The following is a 17,967-nucleotide window of genomic DNA, read 5'->3' on the forward strand; positions in this document are numbered from 1 at the left end:
TGGGTGTTTGAAACGAGGGGGAGTATTTTGAGGGAGATTAATGACAATGTGTCTTTTATTGTAATAGATTTTTAAAATTTAAACATTCACCATATTTTTTTATCGCACCTCTTATATTATCTTGGTCATTTCCTTATGTTGGCTGATTATTCCCCTTTTCTCTTGCTAAATTAGAACTTCCCACTGTGCTTAGAGTGGTAGTTATTTCCCCATTCTTAATCATCATTTGGGCAGAATGAGAGGACTGTTACACTCTCTCACCCATGATTAATTTTCTTTGCCACTCTTCTCTAAGAAGAGACCACCCTTGCTTTCTCTTCCTATCCCTTTACTAACCTAATGAAAACTTTTAGCCCAGAGCTTTTAGTTTTGCTGTTATTTCATTTATTTGATGCCTACATTACTTACTGCCAGACCCACTCATGATGTCCTTTTAAATTTAAATATACCCAGAATAACATTCATTGCCAGCCACTGTTTTTGGTTTTTTGTTTGTTTGTTTTTTTTCATTGTTTTTCCCTGTCTTGAGGAACAGTTTTATTTCAAATGCTGTTTGGTTAGACTATTTGATTGAGTATTTATGTTTATCTCAATAAATGGTATATAACTCGTCTCTGAATCCTTATATGTCAAAAAACCTTTCTTGTACCTTCCCAAGTTATATTTTCGGTTGGTACAACATTCTGGGATTCATTTTTTTCTCAATAATCCATAGATGTCACTTCATTGAATTCTGGCTTCTGCTCTTCTGGAAGAGGAACCCAGAGCTGATCTGATTCTCTTAGCTTATGTAGATGTACTCGTTTTCTGTTGCTGCTGTAGCAAGTTATTAAAAATTTAGTGGCTTAAAACAACACAGATTTATTATCTGGAGATCAGAAGTCTGAAATAGATCTCACTGGGCCAAAATCAAGGTGTTGCAGCTATGTTCTCTTTGTTGGGTGAGTGAGAGGAGGGAAGGGGGAGGTGCAGAAACGCCTGCCGCAGGATGCATACTGGAGCTCACTGCAGTCTGGACCTTACTACAGTCGGGGGAGGGAGAGGGAAGAATTCAGGCTGTGAGTGCAACCTCTATGACCACAGTTCTGCCTGAGGCATCAGCATATAATACAGCTGAACCTAGCACTTGTGGCAGAGACCTCGAAGCAAAGACTGAATATAGAAGGGTGAGAATGGTGGTTTAAGCCCTCACTGCCAGGCAGAGAACAAAGACACAGAGCCTGGCTACCTCCTCCTCACTTGCCCCACTCCCACCCTCCCAGGGTTAGAAGCACAGTCTACAAGAAACAGTGGCAGTGTCAGATAAAAGAACAGAATAAATACAATACTGAGAACTGCAGCCCTGCAGTGACAAACTCACAGTGCAACAAATTCTGGCGAAAGGGAAGGAACTGTAGGGGCAAGACAGCTGTGGACTGGTAGTCACCGTTGCTCAGAGCCACTTCTCACAGCCCACCCTGCCCCCACCTTTCTGGGTGAATCCCTGCAGGAGCAATCAGAGCACTGAGAAACACAGGCTGTGCATCAGGCTGCAGGGAGAGCATTGGGATTTCAGAAGCTCAGAACTATCACCCTCCATATCCCCCCACAGAGGTGGTACCTTGAGACTCAGGTGACCTGTTCACAAAGCAGAAGCCAACTTTCCAGGGAAACCCCTATCATGTGAAAAGCTGGAACAGTGCAAGAGAAAATATAACACTACAGCATGAGAGAGAATGAAAGGCTGCAGTGGGAGAAAAAATAAAACATTCCACCAACACCTATAGGAAAGCAAAAGAAAGACCTCTGTATAAACCTGCTGCAGAATCCACTCCTGTAGATGCCCAGGAGGAGAAATAATAATTCACTAATTGCTATAAATAACCAAGGTAACAAGGCAACTCAGAAAGAAAATGAAAAGTCTCCAGAAAATGAGCTTAAAAACATGGAAATATGTGACTTAAATGACAGAGAATTCAAGATTGCAGTTTTGAAAAAAATGAGATGCAAGAAAACAGCCAGGCATTTGAATGAACTCAGAAACACAAAGAACAAACTGAACATTTTGCCAAAGAGATTGAAATTTTAAAAAAGAACCAAATAGAAATTCTGGAGATTAAGAGATCAATAAAAGAAATGAAGAATGAAATAGCCAGCTTAGGTAATAGAGCTGACCAGATGAAGGAAAGAATTAGTGACATTAAAGATAGAAATCTGGAAATGACACATTCTCAACGTGTCAAGTGACACATCTGACATCCTATCGAAATTACTGGGATTCAGCAAAAGCAGTAATAAGAGGGAAATTTATATCATTACTGGCCAAGAAAGAAGAAAAATCCCAGATAAACACCTTCACATTATACCTTAAACTAGAAAAAGAACAAATGAAACCCAAAGTCAGCAGAAGTAAGGAAATAATAAAAATCAGAGCAGAACTAAATGAAATGGAGAACAAAAAGATAATAGAAAAAATTAATGCAACAAAGAGCTGGTTCTTTGAAAAGCTTAATAAAATTGACAAACCCTTGGTCAGACTCACTAAGATAAAAAGAGAAAAGACACAAAATCAGAAATGAAAGAGGAGACATTACCACGGATGCCACAAAAATACAAAGGCTCATCCAAGAATACTATGAAGGATTATATGCCCCCAAATTCAATAACCTGGAAAAATGGACAAGTTCCTAGAAACATATAGCCTTCCTAGACTGAATCACGAAGAACTGTAAAATCTAAATAGACGGATCAACAGTAAGGAAATTGAATCAGTCATCCGAAACCTTCCCCAAAGCAAAAGTCCAGGACCAGATGGCTTCACTAGTGAATTCTACCAAACATTCAAAGAGGATCTAACGCCTGTCCTCCTCAAACTCTTTCAAAAAATTGAAGAAGAGGCAATACTCCCTAACTCGTTTTATGAGGCCAACATTACCCTAGTACCAAATCCTGGTAAGGATAACAAAAAAAGAAAATTACAGACCATTATCTCTGATGAATACAGATACAAAAATCCTATGCAAAATTCTAGCAAATTGAATATGACAATGTATTAAAAAGGTTATACATCACGATCAAGTGGGCTTCATCCCAGGGGTACAAGAATGGTTCAATATATGCAAATCGATCAATGTGATACATCACATGAACAAAATAAAGGACAAAAATCATGATTATATCGGGGCCGGCCCGGTGGCTCAGGCGGTTAGAGCTCCATGCTCCTAACTCTGAAGGCTGCCGGTTTGATTCCCACATGGGCCAGTGGGCTCTCAACCACAAGGTTGCCAGTTCAATTCCTCAAGTCCCGAAAGGGATGGTGGGCTCCGCCCCCTGTAACTATGATTGAACACAGCACCGTGAGCTGACCTGCCTCAACCACAAAGTTGCCAGTTCAATTCCTCGACTCCCGCAAGGGATGGTGGGCAGCGCCCCCTGCAACTAGCAACGGCAACTGGACCTGGAGCTGAGCTGCGCCCTCCACAACTAAGCAACAACTTGAAGCTGAACGGCACCCTCCACAATTAAGATTGAAAGAACAACAGTTGACTTGGAAAAAAGTCCTGGAAGTACACACTGCTCCCCAATAAAGTCCTGTTCCCCTTCCCCGATAAAATCTTTTAAAAAAAAAATCATGATTATATCAATCAATGCAGGAAGTGTTTGACAAGATACAACATCCGTATATAATGAAAACACTTAATAAAATGGGTATAGAAGGAAAATACCTTAACACAATAAAGGCCATATAAGACAAACTCGCAGCTAATATAATTAATGGTGAAAAACTGAAGCCCTTGGCTCTACGTTCAGGAACAAAATAGTGTTTTCCTTTATCACCACTAGTATTCAACATAGTGTTGGAAGTCCTCGCCAGAGCACCCAGACAAGAGAAAGAAATAAAAGGCATGCTAATTGGGAGTGAAGAAGTTCAATTAACACTTTTTGCAGATGAGATGATGTTTTATATAGGAAACCCTAAAGATTCCACCAAAAAGCTATTAGAAACAATAAGTGAATACAGTAAAGTTGCCGGCTACAAAATCAACATACAAAAGTCCATTGCATTCCTATATACTAACAATGAAATCTCAGAAAAAGAAATTTAAAAAAAGAAAAATTATTTTGCAATTGCTGCAAAATGAATAAAACACCTGGGAATAAACTTAACCAAGAATGTGAAGGACCTATACACTGAAAACTATAAGACATTTTTAAAAAGAAATTGAAGACACAAAGAAATGGAAAGACATTCTGTGTTCATGGATTGGACAAATCAATATAGTTTAAATGGTTATATTACCCAAAACAATATACAGATTTAATGCAATCCCCATCAAAATCCCAATGGCATTTTTAAAAGAAATAGAACAAAAAATTGTCAGATTTGAATGGAACCAAAAAGACCCTGAATAGCCAAAGCAATCCTAAGAAAAAAGAATAATGCTGGCGGTATCACTCTCCCTGACATCAGCTTGTACTACAGAAGAACAATAATTGAAACAGCCCGGTATTGGCAGAAAAACAGACACAAAGACCAATGGAATAGAATTGAAAACCCAGAAATAAACACACATAAATATGGACAGATAATTTTCGACAAAGGAGCCAAAATCATACAATGGAGAAAAGACAGCCTCTTCAATAAATGGTCCTGGGAGAATTGGAAAGTCACATATAGAAGAATGAAACTAGACTGCTATCTGTCACCAAAATTAATTCAAAATGGATCAAGAACCTAAAGTGAAACAATAAACTGCATAGAAGAAAGCATAGGTACTAAACTTACGGACCTTGGGTTCAAAGAGATTTTATGAATTTGACCTCAAAGGCAAGGGAAGTAAAAGCTAAAATAAATGAATGGAACTGTATCAAACTAAAAGGCTTCTGCACAGCAAAAGAAACCATCAATGAAACAAAGAGGCAACCATCTGAATGGGAGAAGATATTTGCCTCTGATAGGGGGCTAATGTACAAAATACTGGGGATGCCAAAAAAAAAATGTATACACATGACTTGTATTCTTTTTTCGTTATTGGTATATATTGAGTATTACTATTTTAATACACTTTTTTTTCTTTCTTAAAAATGTGTATACATTTTTTGACACCCTCTATATATAAGGAACCCATACAACTCAAGAACAAAAAGACAAACAATCCAATTAAAAAATGGGCAAAGGACCTGAATAGATATTTCTCCAAAGAGAACATGCAGATGGTCAATAGACATATGAAAAGATGCTCAACTTCACTAATCATCAGAGAAATGCAAATAAAAACCGCAATGAGATATCACTCACTAATCATCAGAAAAATTCAAATAAAAACAAAAATGAGATATCACCTCACACCAGTTAGATTGTCTGTCATCAAGACAAATAATAACAAGTGTTGGAGAGGCTGTGGAGAAAAAGGAGCCCTCATACACTGTTGGTGGGAATGCAGATTGGTGCAGCCGCAGTGGAAGGCAGTGTGGAGTTTCCTCAAAAAATTAAGAATAGAATTACTGTCTGACCCAGCAATCTGTCTCCTGGGTATATAGCAAAAAAAAAATCTGTAAATATTTATCTGTAAAGATATATGTGCTCTGATGTTCGTTGCAGCTTTATAGTGGCCAAGACATGGAAACAACCAGTGTGTCCTTTGTTAGATGATTAGATAAAGAAGATGTGGTATAGACACACAATGGAAAACTACTCTGCTATAAGGAAAGATAAATAGTGCCATTTGCGACAACATGGATGGATCTTGAGATTATTATGCTGAGCAAAATAAGTCAGAAAAAGTCGAGAACCATATGACTTCACTGATATGTAGGATATATTGATAAAAACTGAAATCAACAAAGGAATAAGACAAACATAAACAAAAACTCATAGACACAGACAATAGTGGTTACCAGGAGGTAAGAGGGGAGGGAGAATAGTAGAAGACGGTAAAGGGGGTTAAATATATGGTGATGGAAGGAGAACTGACTCTGGGTGGTGAACACGCAATGTGATAGATAGATGATGTAATACAGAATTGTACACTTGAAACGTATGTAATTTTACTTACCATTGTCACCCCACTAAATTTTTTAAAAATTTACTTTATGAAGGTTGAGGTATGAGGAAAGACTCCATTCTTGTACTAATCAGCCTGGGAACTTAAACTTTTTTGAACTTTGCAGTCCTACGTCCGTGTCTGGGTATATATCTGGACCTCCCGGTAACTTTCCGATCAACCCCTGAAGGACTTTCATATACATCCACTTGACATCCATGATCCAGACCAACAGGATGTGACCAGACCTCCTGGCGGCCTTCTGGACCACCTGGCATCTTCACTGCCTGACATCTGACTGATAACTATCCTGAACCAATCCTAGGACTAAGGATGCAGGACTGATAACTCTCAAAAACATGCTTCTTACTATAATTCTCAACTCTTCTTTGGGACACCCCTGGGTTTTTGCCTAGCTGTGTTCTTAGTTTGCAAACTCCGAGACTCTGGAATAAATCATTATTCCTTATGTCTAGCCAAAGCCTTCAGACTATTCAAGTTCATTCAACAAAGGAAAAATGTCTTTGATTTATGTGAAACATATTAAGATGAATTTGAATCTATTGATAGGTAGAGGACTTGGGATTTCATTGTTGTACAACGTGAAGTTCTTGAAGTTTTTTAAGCAATGGAAAATATGAGATACTTTCATTTGCAAGTAATCACTTTAGTCATCCTTATTTTAACAAAACCTTTAGGCAACTGGAATAACAAAAAATGGAAAATCTGAATAACTACCTCACTTAGGAGATCTCCACATTCCCTGTTCTCATTCATTTATCCAATTGCTTGGTCACATTTGGAAGATGTTTGGGACAATCATTATTCCTCCTAAACATTATTTTCAGTTTAAAACTACTAAAGAAGTTCTAAGTGTCTGAGAGCAGGGACTAAAACAAGCATCTGCCTTTTCATTATCTTTCTGATCAGGTATCCCAATGGGAAAAAATGGAAAAATTTATAAACAAAGTTCCTGAGGATACTAGTTCTCAAGATGATTTGGAATGTAAAGGCACATCTGAGCAACATCAAAGAAATGAGGAAGGAAATCCCAGTCAAGCTATAATCACCCATGAAGAAATACCCACTTTGAGATAATAAACATCCCATAACCTGCCTCAGGAAGTTCACCTGGAAGTAGACTCTATGTGTGTAATCAAAGTATTGGGTTGGTGCAAAAGTAAGTGTGTTTTTTGCAATTATTTTTAACCTTTAAATTACTTTTGCAATTACTTTTGCACCAACCTAATAGAAAAGGATTTTGGCAGAAAAAATCTTAATCATCAGAAAATTCATACTGGTGATAAATCTTATGAATAGAAGCAATGTGGGAAGATTTTCCATCATCACTGCTGTCTTCCTTTACATCAGAGAATTCATACTGGGAAAGACCCCATGGATGTAAAGAATGTGGAAAGGCCTCTAATGCTGTTTCACTCTTTACCTGACATCAGAGAATTCATACTGGTGAGAAACCTTATGAATGTAAGGATTGTGGAAAAACCTTTACTCAGCTCTCATAATTTAATGTACACTATAGAACTCATACTGGTGGAAAACCCTATCAATACCCTGAGTGTGGGAAAGCTTTTAGTCATGTCACTAATTACCCAGCGTCAGAGAATTCATACTGCAGAAAAGCCCTACAAATATAAAGATTATGGAAAGACCTTCAGAGCTATTGTGCAACTTAATGAACATCAAAACATCCATACCAGTGAACAGCCATGTAAACGTAATTGATGTGGGAAGGTCTTCAGCCATCATTCGTACCTTCCTCAACATCAGAAAACCCATACTGGTGAGAACCATATCAATGCACTACTGTGGAGAAGCTCTTCGTCACTTAACACTAGTTATTATTCAACATCAGAAGATTCATATTGATGAAAAGCCATATGAATGTAAGGAATGTGGGAAGCCCTTATGATTATCTCATACTTATCCAGCATCAAAGAATTCACACTGGTGAGAAACCCTGTAAATATAGTGAATGAGGAGAGACCCTCGATTGTTGTTCATATCTTCCTCAACATCAGAAAACCCATACTGGTGAGAAACTTCATAAACGTAAAGGTTGTGGGAGGAACTTGAGGCACTGTTCACAACTTACTTAACATCAGAAAATTCATTCTTGGTGTGTAAAAAAAATGTGGGAAGGCCGTCAGGCACCGTCATCTTCCTCAGCCTTAAGGAATTCATGCTACAGAAAATCCCCATGAATAAGTAGAGAAAAGATTTCACTGATCTCGTACTTCAAGGAACATCAAATAATTTATAATTATCAATAACCTTGTCAAATGCAGAATGCTTTTGGGTTCGACTCATGTTACAGATTCACCATCATCACATTCATCACTAAAAAACATATAGATGATATATTATAGAAATGCACACTTGAAACCTATGTAATTTTACTAACCATTGTCACCCCCCCAAAAAAATTTAATTTAAAAAGCCATATTAATATGGTAATGTAGAAAAGCTTCCCAACACTACCTGCTCATCATTAATTATTGGAAAATTCATGATGGTAAGCAACCATATGAGTGGAGATATTTTGGAAGCCTTGTAGTGTAAGCTAATACTAATTTACTTAAAAGAATACGTAAGGGAAAGTAATCCTGGTGAATGCCATGTACGTGGGAAGTTTTTTAGCCGTATGGCTAAATAATGTTGTTTTTTAAATTTAAAGAAAATTCATTTTGAAGAATGTAAGTTAAAAAAAAAATCCCCATTCAGAGCTTATAGTGTATTGTGCATCAGAAAAATACATAGTGAATAAAACCTTTGGGATTTAAAAGAACAGTTAAACATTTAACTATCACAAGTTGAGGAAGGTATGGAGAAGTTTGTCACAAGTTACATAGGACTGTTAACAATGGTAAAAATAATAAATTAGACTAACAAAATATTTTTGTTACCTAATACGTTCTTCAGTGGAACAAGGAGAACACTATGAAGTGAATGAGAGTATGACAAAGCCTGTGGGATGTGGCCATTTCAATACTCAAAAAAGCTATAAGCTTAAATGCATTTAGAAGCCAGAAAACTCTCACACTGTAAATAGTGAACCAGAGCACTCTTGAGAAGCCAGAAAATGAACATACTTAATAATAAAAAGAATTAAGGGCAAAATGCATTAAAATTTAAACAGAGAAGTAGGTTTTATCAACCTTGAACTTTTTCTTTAAAAGGCTAATACAAACATTTAGCAAATTTTATAAAAGTGCTATACAGTATTATTTAAAAATGAGGAGGTTGTAATAACATACGTAAAAGGACATTTAAAAATAAGGTTGAATGCTTTACACTTTTGATGCTGATACATTTCAAATTTTAGGTGAACTTCACTTCCTAAAATGAAAAAAATACATTTCCAGAAATGACGAAAGATTAGTAAAGGGCAGAGTTCATTGGGAATCCAACAGAGTCTTAAAAAAAAAATCTAATATCTGTTAAGAGCAAAGATTTATCAAAGTATAAGTGTACAGAAAATATCTATGATACAAATTTTCAAGTTTGAACAGATGCAGATCTTATCAGTGCCTTTGGTGTCCTGCATAATCTCAGTATGCAAGCAGAAGCCAAGATTGCAGATGTCCTCAACCTCCCAAAGTACAAAAAAAAAAAAAAGAGTACCTATGAGTGCCAGGCACTTTTCTACATGTTGCAAATTTAAATTAAAAAAATCATAACTTCTAGAAAATTAATGCATTTTAATTTCTCTCTTCAAAATATAAATAATTTTAAACCAGTAATATAATCATTACAATGTTTTTTAATGATAGGATTATTTTTCAGGAATTTAAAAGAACATACTTCTCCAAGGCTGATTCTTCCAGTTTAGGCACCTTACCTAAAAAAATAGGAAAATGTTTAAAAACCACTGATCCTTCCAATGAAAAATGGTGTGATGACATATGTAGAACTAGAATGTGATACTTAGAAGTAATTATTAACACAAAAAATAAGAACTCAGAACCATCTGAACATATGCATAATGTGGGATTTAAATGTTTCCTTTTTCTTGGAAAACGTGGAATAAAATGTCTTTTTAGAAGTAACAACACATGATTTTCTTGTTTCCCCTACTACCAGCGAGTCAGTTCTCTACTGTCCACAGGCAGCCTGTTTCTTCAATTGCTAAGGCTGTCACAGTACACGTAACATACACATTCATCTCTGATCCTGAGTGTCATCTACTGAGACCCAGTTACACATGTCCAACTTACAGTTCAAGCTATATCTTGATTCTAAATGATTCCTTGATAAATGCATCATAAATTTGTTCTATTTCCTCACTTTTTATCAACTTATATGTCACCAAATTGAAAACTAAATCTATATTCATGCCTACACATCAAAACAACCTATTTGACCCTTTGAATTATAGTTTCTACTTTCCACAAGACTCATGAAAGCAAGTCCCAATTCTCCCACTCAAATGTAAAATCATCGCAAGTTTCTCTACGTTTAAACAAACTCGGGAAAGAATTTTAACAGCATACCTGAGACTGCTCTCATTAGAAAGGCCTGATTGCAAGGCTGGCCCTTCACTGGTGTCTAGGAACTTGGATTTTGGGGAGGGTTCCCGCCATTCCTAGAACTGGTAAGAGTGGCTCACTGTGCCTTAACTTTTTGTACAAATGATGTGGCTTATGCTGAAAACCTGTCCTCGAGCAGAATTTTAGCACCTTCTAGGCAAGAGGGTACCTGTGAGTAGCCTCCAGTAAAACCCCTAGACATGAGATCTCTGATGTCGTCCAGCAGATACCATCTTACATCCATCACAACCTTTGCCTGGAAGAATGAAATACGTCCTGTGGGACTCTGCGGGGCAGCACCCTTGGGCCCTTGCAACTGGTTTCCTCCAGACTGTCCCATGAGCTGACGTGGCTTTATATCCTTTTGCTAAAATAAATTCTTAGCTGTTGTGTAGTAAAGAATGGAATCTTTCCCAAAGACAGATCCAGCCATCACCCTCAGCTCCTGGGAGGTAATCTGTGACCCCTTGGGATGTCCTGCCTAATTAGGGTATCTCTGTTTCCATTGGATACTTGGACTATACCAGAGAGTCAAACAATGTGACTTACAGTGGAGCTTTGTATCACGGTGTCAGAGGGGCCACCGTATTTACATGATAGCCCCAACAAAGAATGGACACCTGGGGTCAGGTGGGCAGCCCTGGCTGGCCATAGTCTGTGCATATTGTCCTACGTTGCCAGGAGGAGTAAGTTCTGTGAGTCCTAGTGAGTTATCAAACCTGAGGGTGATCTTGGGAACCCCTGAATGTGCAATTTGTGCCAGAAATGAGGGTGTCCTCGTAGACTGTCCCCTGACTTTGTATCTAAGAATACAACTATATGCTGAGTCCTGTGGCTGCTTGTAATGAATCACTGAACCGAGAGGTGATCTCGGGGGCCCACAACCCTTGGCCAGTTTTTAAAAAGGAATAAATGTTTGTTAGTGAATGCATGGTCAACAAGTACATCCATGAAATCAGACTACTATATAGGTTGTTTTACAATAAAGAAACAGCAGCATCAAAGGGGAGTGTTTTGTAAAAATAGCCTTATAGAAGAACGCATAAAAAAAGAAAGATGTGCTGGTGAGAAATAGGATCAGGAGTTTAAAGGAACCTAAGCCTAGAAACAGAGGAGAAAAACACATGCCACTTCTGAGGCTGCAGGCATTTATAAAAGGCATAAATGTTGGGTGAACAGCAGCAGGTTAGCGTCCCCATAGGAGCTCAGACTCAAGCAGCCTCATTTCGTCACATGCCTGAAACACTTCAAGGCAGGTCTTTTGCATCTTAAAGGTGCGAATGCCTTCTAGACCCAGCGGGACTAGGATATGCATGGCTTTCCCCCCTGCTTGGTTCCTTTTACCCACATATCACCCCTTGATATCACCCCATGGCACTTTCCTGGGTTGCAGTAGCAAAATTACACCAGACTTAGGCCTGTGAAAATAAACAGAACGGCCCCTACTGAGATGACTCCCGGGTTCTGACATGGCCATGCAGTAATCAGGATAGAGGTCATCATTAAAAAAAACAAAATTCAGAAGAACCTCTGGCAGATGGGATCAAGGAAGGTGCTCATTTCAGTTTTCACACTCCATGGACATTCAGAGCCTCACCAAGGATTCCCAATAGGAAAAGAAGACACACTCAAGACCCAGTGCTGAGTTAAGCGCTGGATGCTCTTCCCCAATGAGGGGGAAGAAGAAACCTTCCTGTACTCTCAAGGTCCCTTTGGCCAGTGTAATAATCAAATAGACATAAGATTAACAAAACAAAATAATCAAATTCAATACATACATATGTATGGGAACCCTGCATACATGAGAAAGTTAGAGATGGAAAGGGAGGGACCATGGGTATATAGAAAAATTCTGTGCTAGGGATGAGGGCTTCAGAATGTCATTGCAGGGAGAGCACACGTTCAGTAATTAGTAGATGCCCTGCCATATAAGTTGGTCATCTCTGATAATCGCTTAATATGGGCAAGAGCTTCTAATTCAAGTTCTAGGTCATTAAGGGAGAGGCAGAAGTTTCTCTTGAGCCTGCAGGGTCTTGGTTGATACCACTGAGGCACATGTCAGGATGCCTCATTCTGAACCACTACCATGTTCATTATAACTTTAGGAAAGTCTGTTCAGCAAATCAAATCGATAGCTTATTTGTTATTTGGAAATGCTCTGTGTACCTAATTTCTGTAAGGAAGGTTACTATAAGAAACCTTTTTTTTCTATACCTAGTTGGATCACTGTCTCATTCATACCTTGTTTGCTTTTATTTTTCCATTGTGAATGAAAAATGGGTTCTATGGAAAGTAATTGTCATGTCGGTGTCCGAGTGGGTGGTGTCCCAGGGGTAACGTGTCTGCGACTCTGGGAGCTGGAAGAAGATGCATGGAGCCGAAGGCAGAGCAGATGTGCTTTATTCACAGGCTTCCTGGACACAGCCAGGGTTTCTCACTGCTGCACACAGCTGGACATTCTCAGGTTACAACCCTCACCCAGCAGCAGCCTCATGTCTCAGGAGCCCACATCAGTAGCCCTTGGGCACAGCCCCCACAGCCCCATTTCTCAGCACTTTGGGCACAGCCCACATAGCCCCACACAGCCAGCCCCGTAAGATGGCCAGACCCTTTTATACCACACAGAGACAAAAGTGGCACACAGCCAAGGTGCTTACATAAGCATATACAAACAATAACATCTTCAGGATAGACGGTGCTTGTGCAACATTTTATCTCATGTGCCCGGCAGGTCACCAGGTTAGGGACACCAGATGGCTGGGGAGGGAGCCTGACAACTTTATTGTCCCTACAGTAACCTCACAGCCAGGAATGTGTTTCTATAAATTCCCTATTCAAACTTTAAGTCAACAAAACGGACTTATACACGTTCGTCTTTGGCCTCTCGTCTCCCTTGGCACATGGCGGCCACTTTGCATACACAGCCATTTCACGAAACAGCACTGGACTCTATTTTGATTTTTCACACAACAGTAGATAAGAGGGAATGGAAGACATTCGAGGCTTTTTTTTTTTTTTTTTTTTTTTTGTATTATTCCTTCTCAGCTCTGCATTCATAGAACTCTGTTCTTTCAAAGAGAGGCCCTGTGAAGTGGGGAATAACCACTGGACTTCTAGAAATCACAGGTGAGTCGCAACTTCAATTTTTTGTCCTGCAATGAAACCATTACCAAGGTATGTGTGCTACAGTCAAGCTGACTTGTGTTCATGTGTTTTAGGTTGGACTAAACTCAGCTATGGAGTAGACAGAGCTAGTGAAGATGTCAGGAAATGGGAGAAACGAAGTCATTTAGTCAAACGGAGACCCCTGTGAATACTGCAGATTTTAAAGTGCCTGAGCTTTAATCCCATGTCCAAAGAGAAACGTTAAAACAAGTGAGATTTTTCTTTTTTCCCTTACTAGTTGAACAACTTCCATTACACACATACAAATTTATACAAATATGTTTTTTAATATTCTAGAAAATTATGAAATGTATTCACAGAAAGAGAAATCCAGAATTTCACAGCCAGTTCTAAGATTTTGGTGCATCAAGTAGTATACATCTTCTCTCCAAAGAGCTGGTTTGCACTGTCTACACACGTGCGTATGCTTGGCCCAAAGGCCTGGGTTCTGCAGTACATACCACAGAACCTATACAGTGCATGCTTTCTTTCAGGGAAGACTTCGCCCTTCCCTCCAGGGCCTTGTGAGTAAAAGTGCCATTTCAGCCATCAGTGACATTCTGAGATGTGGCCACCGACTTCTTCCTAGAAGAGTGGGGGTTCCTGAACCCTTAGACAGAACTGTACATAGCTGTGAGCTCAGAAACTTATCAGAACCTGGTCTGGCTGGATAAGGGTAACGACTCTTTTATTCAGCATCTGTTTCCTGGTGTATCTTCCTTTTCCTGCTGGAAATCTCTGAGGAACTTCCTACAGTCTTTTATTTTATTTTATTTACTTTGTTTTGTTGTATTTATTTTTAATTTTGTTGTATTTTATTTGCTTTGTTTTGTTTTATTATTTATTTTGTTTTCTTGTATTTGTTTTGTTTTATTTTGTTTTCATTTTATTTGTTTATTTATTTTATTTGTTTATTTTATTTTATTTGTTTCTTTATTTTATTCATTTTGTTTTGTTTTGTTTTATTTCATTTCATTTCATTTTTTATTATTCCATGTCCCATGAAGAACAGAGTTAGAAGTGGACCACTTCCTCTTTCCTGTCCTTCAGAAAACCTTCAAACTTTGTCTGGCTGTTCTTGGAGGGTCTTGGATCCTGATTCCTGCAGTGGGGGGCTGAATTCTTGGATATTGCTGGCATGGCCAATTTGTCATTTCTTTTTCTTTCCGCAGGCATTTCTGTTCCAGCCTGATGTCACTTTCCTATGTGAGCAAGATGAACAGCCCTGGGCGATGAGCGAGAGGCAAAATCTCCACCCACAGGGCAGTAGGGAGCCAAGGAGAGTAAAGGCGATTCATGCAGAAGGCCAGCCGTTCCCTGGGGTTCCAGCAGCTTTGAGGACAGCTCACTTCAGTGCTCCCCAAGGGATCCACTTTTCATCCTCATTGATCACATTACTCCTATTCACTTCGGTGAGAAAGGAGAACCCACATCCTGATTCATAGACAGCCATCTTCTCCCTGTGTCCTCACATGGTGAAGAGGTGAGGGAGCTCTGTGGGGTCTCCCTTATAAGGGCACTAATTGCATTCATGAGGGCTCATGACCTAATCACCTCTCAAATGCCCCACCTCTGAACACCATCCCATTGGGGGTTAGAATTTCAACATGCAAATTTAGGGGGACAGAGACATTCAGTCCATAACAGTGTCCCTCAGGCAGTGGGTCTCTCCTGGTACCAAGTATTATGTCAAGAGCTCTTTTTAAATTGCATATGGTTGTGATATGCAGATGACATAAATCTAGGGGTCTGAGCTACAGTTCTTCTGTTGTGGTCCCACATGGCAACTTTTCCTACCAAAGGCACCTCTAGTCCCATGGGGTTTACCCAGCAATGTCCCAGACATCGAAGCTGCTTGTGACAACCCAAACCTTGTTCTGGGTCTCACTCAAAACTACTACTTTCCACATAACCGTATGAGTGGACCGGAGCAGTATTTCCAAGGATGGAAGATGCTCCCTCCTCTCAAGCAGTGTGTTTATTTCTTGGTTATAAGAGGTACAATGTACAAACATGTGTCCTTCACTTACTTTGACAGGGATGGCAGAGGGCTCTGGGCCACAGGATCCCTAAAATCTTCCCTCTGTGCCAAGTCCCTGACTCTTCATAGAGTTCGTCTCCTACCTTCTGCAGTACGTGTGTCTTACCACATCATCTGGGCTACTGGCCATCTCTAGTTGTCCAGGTCTCATGAACATGATGTCATCAATACAGTGGACCAATGTGATATTCTACAGAAGGAGCAGATAGTTCAGAGTCTTCAGATAGTGCTGTGACAGAGAGCTCAAGAAGGAACTTCTGTGCTGGGCCAAGACCCTTATATGAGTCTGCTCGGGCAGCCATAACAAGTGCCACAGACTAGGCAGCATAAACACAGAAATATATTTCTTCACAGACCTGGAGGTTGGAAGTCTGAGATCAAGATGTCGGCAGAAATAAAAGAAGAAACAGAGGGAAACATCATAGAATACCACAACACAGAAATAATAGAGAACAAAAAGGCAAAGAAACAATGGAGACACAGCCTTACCAGAAAACTAAAGATAGAATGACAGGAGATCCTCACATATCAATAATCACCCTAAATGTAAATCGACTGAACTCACCAATAAAAAGGCACAGAGTAGCAGATTGGACCAAAAAACTAAACCCCACCATATGCTGTCTCCAACAGACACATTTCAGCTACAAGGACAAGCATAGACTCAAAGTGAAAGGATGGAAATTGACACTCCAAGCAAATGGTATCCAGAGAAAATCAGGTGTAGCCATACCGATATCAGATGAAACAGACTTCAGGGTGAAAAAGGTATCAAGAGAAAAAGATGGACATTTCATAATGGTAAAGGGGACTATGCAACAAGAAGACATAAGAGTCATCAATATTTATGCCCTCAATCAGGGAGCATCGAAATATACCAAGCAACTACTAACAGAACTAAAGGGAGGAATTGACCAAAGCACAATTATACTAGGGGACCTAAATACATCATTGACAGCTATGGATAGATCATCCAAACAGAAAATAAATAATGAAATAGCAGCCTTAAATGACACATTAGATGAAATGGACATAATTGACATATATCAAGCACTTCATCCTAAAACATCAGACTATACATTTTTTTCTAGTGTACATGGAACATTCTCAAGGATAGACCATATATTGGGACATAAAATCAGCCTCAGCAAATTTAAGAAGATTGAAATCATACCAAACATATTCTCTGATCACAAGGCTTTGAAATTGCATATCAACTGCAAAAAGAAAGCAGGAAAAAAACAGAAATACATGGAGATTAAACAACATACTTTTAAAGAATGATCAGATCAAACAAGAAATTAGAGGAGAGATCAAAAGATACATAGAAACAAATGACAATGAAAATACATCCTACCAAAATTTTTGGGATGCAGCAAAAGCAATTTTAAGAGGGAAATTTATATCATTACAGACCTATCTCAAGAAACAAGAAAAATCCCAAATAAATAACCTCATGTTACACCTTAAAGAACTAGAAGAAGAACAAACGAAACCCAAGGTCAGCAGAAGAAAGAAAATAACGAAAATCAGAGCAGAACTAAATGAAATAGAGAACAAAAAGACAATAGAAACAATTAATGTGACAAAGAGCTGGTTCTTTGAAAAGATTAACAAAATTGACAAACCCTTGGCTAGACTCACTAAGATAAAAAGAGAAAAGACACTAATTAACAAAATCAGAAATGAAAAAGGGGAAGTGATCACGGACACCACAGAAATACAAAGGATCATCCAAGAATACTATGAAGGACTATATGCCACCAAATTCAATAACCTAGAAGAAATGGACAAGTTCTTAGAAACATATAGCCTTCCTAGGCTGAACCATGAAGAACTGGAAAATTTAAACAGACCGATCACCAATAACGAAATTGAATCAGTCATCCAAAACCTTCCCAAAAGCAAAAGTCCGGGACCAGATGGCTTCACTAATGAATTCTACCAAACCGTCAAAGAGGATCTAATACCAATCCTGCTCAAACTCTTCCAAAAAATTGAAGAAGAGACACTACTCCCTAACTCATTTTATGAGGCCAACATTACCCTGATACCAAAACCTGGTAAGGACAACACAAAAAAAGAAAACTACAGACCAATATCTCTGATGAATACAGATGAAAAGATCCTAAACAAAATTCTAGCAAATCGAATGCAACAATGCATTAAAAAGATTATTCATCACAACCAA

The sequence above is a fragment of the Rhinolophus ferrumequinum genome, chromosome 15 (assembly GCF_004115265.2).
Source record: "Rhinolophus ferrumequinum isolate MPI-CBG mRhiFer1 chromosome 15, mRhiFer1_v1.p, whole genome shotgun sequence".
NCBI lineage: Eukaryota > Metazoa > Chordata > Mammalia > Chiroptera > Rhinolophidae > Rhinolophus > Rhinolophus ferrumequinum.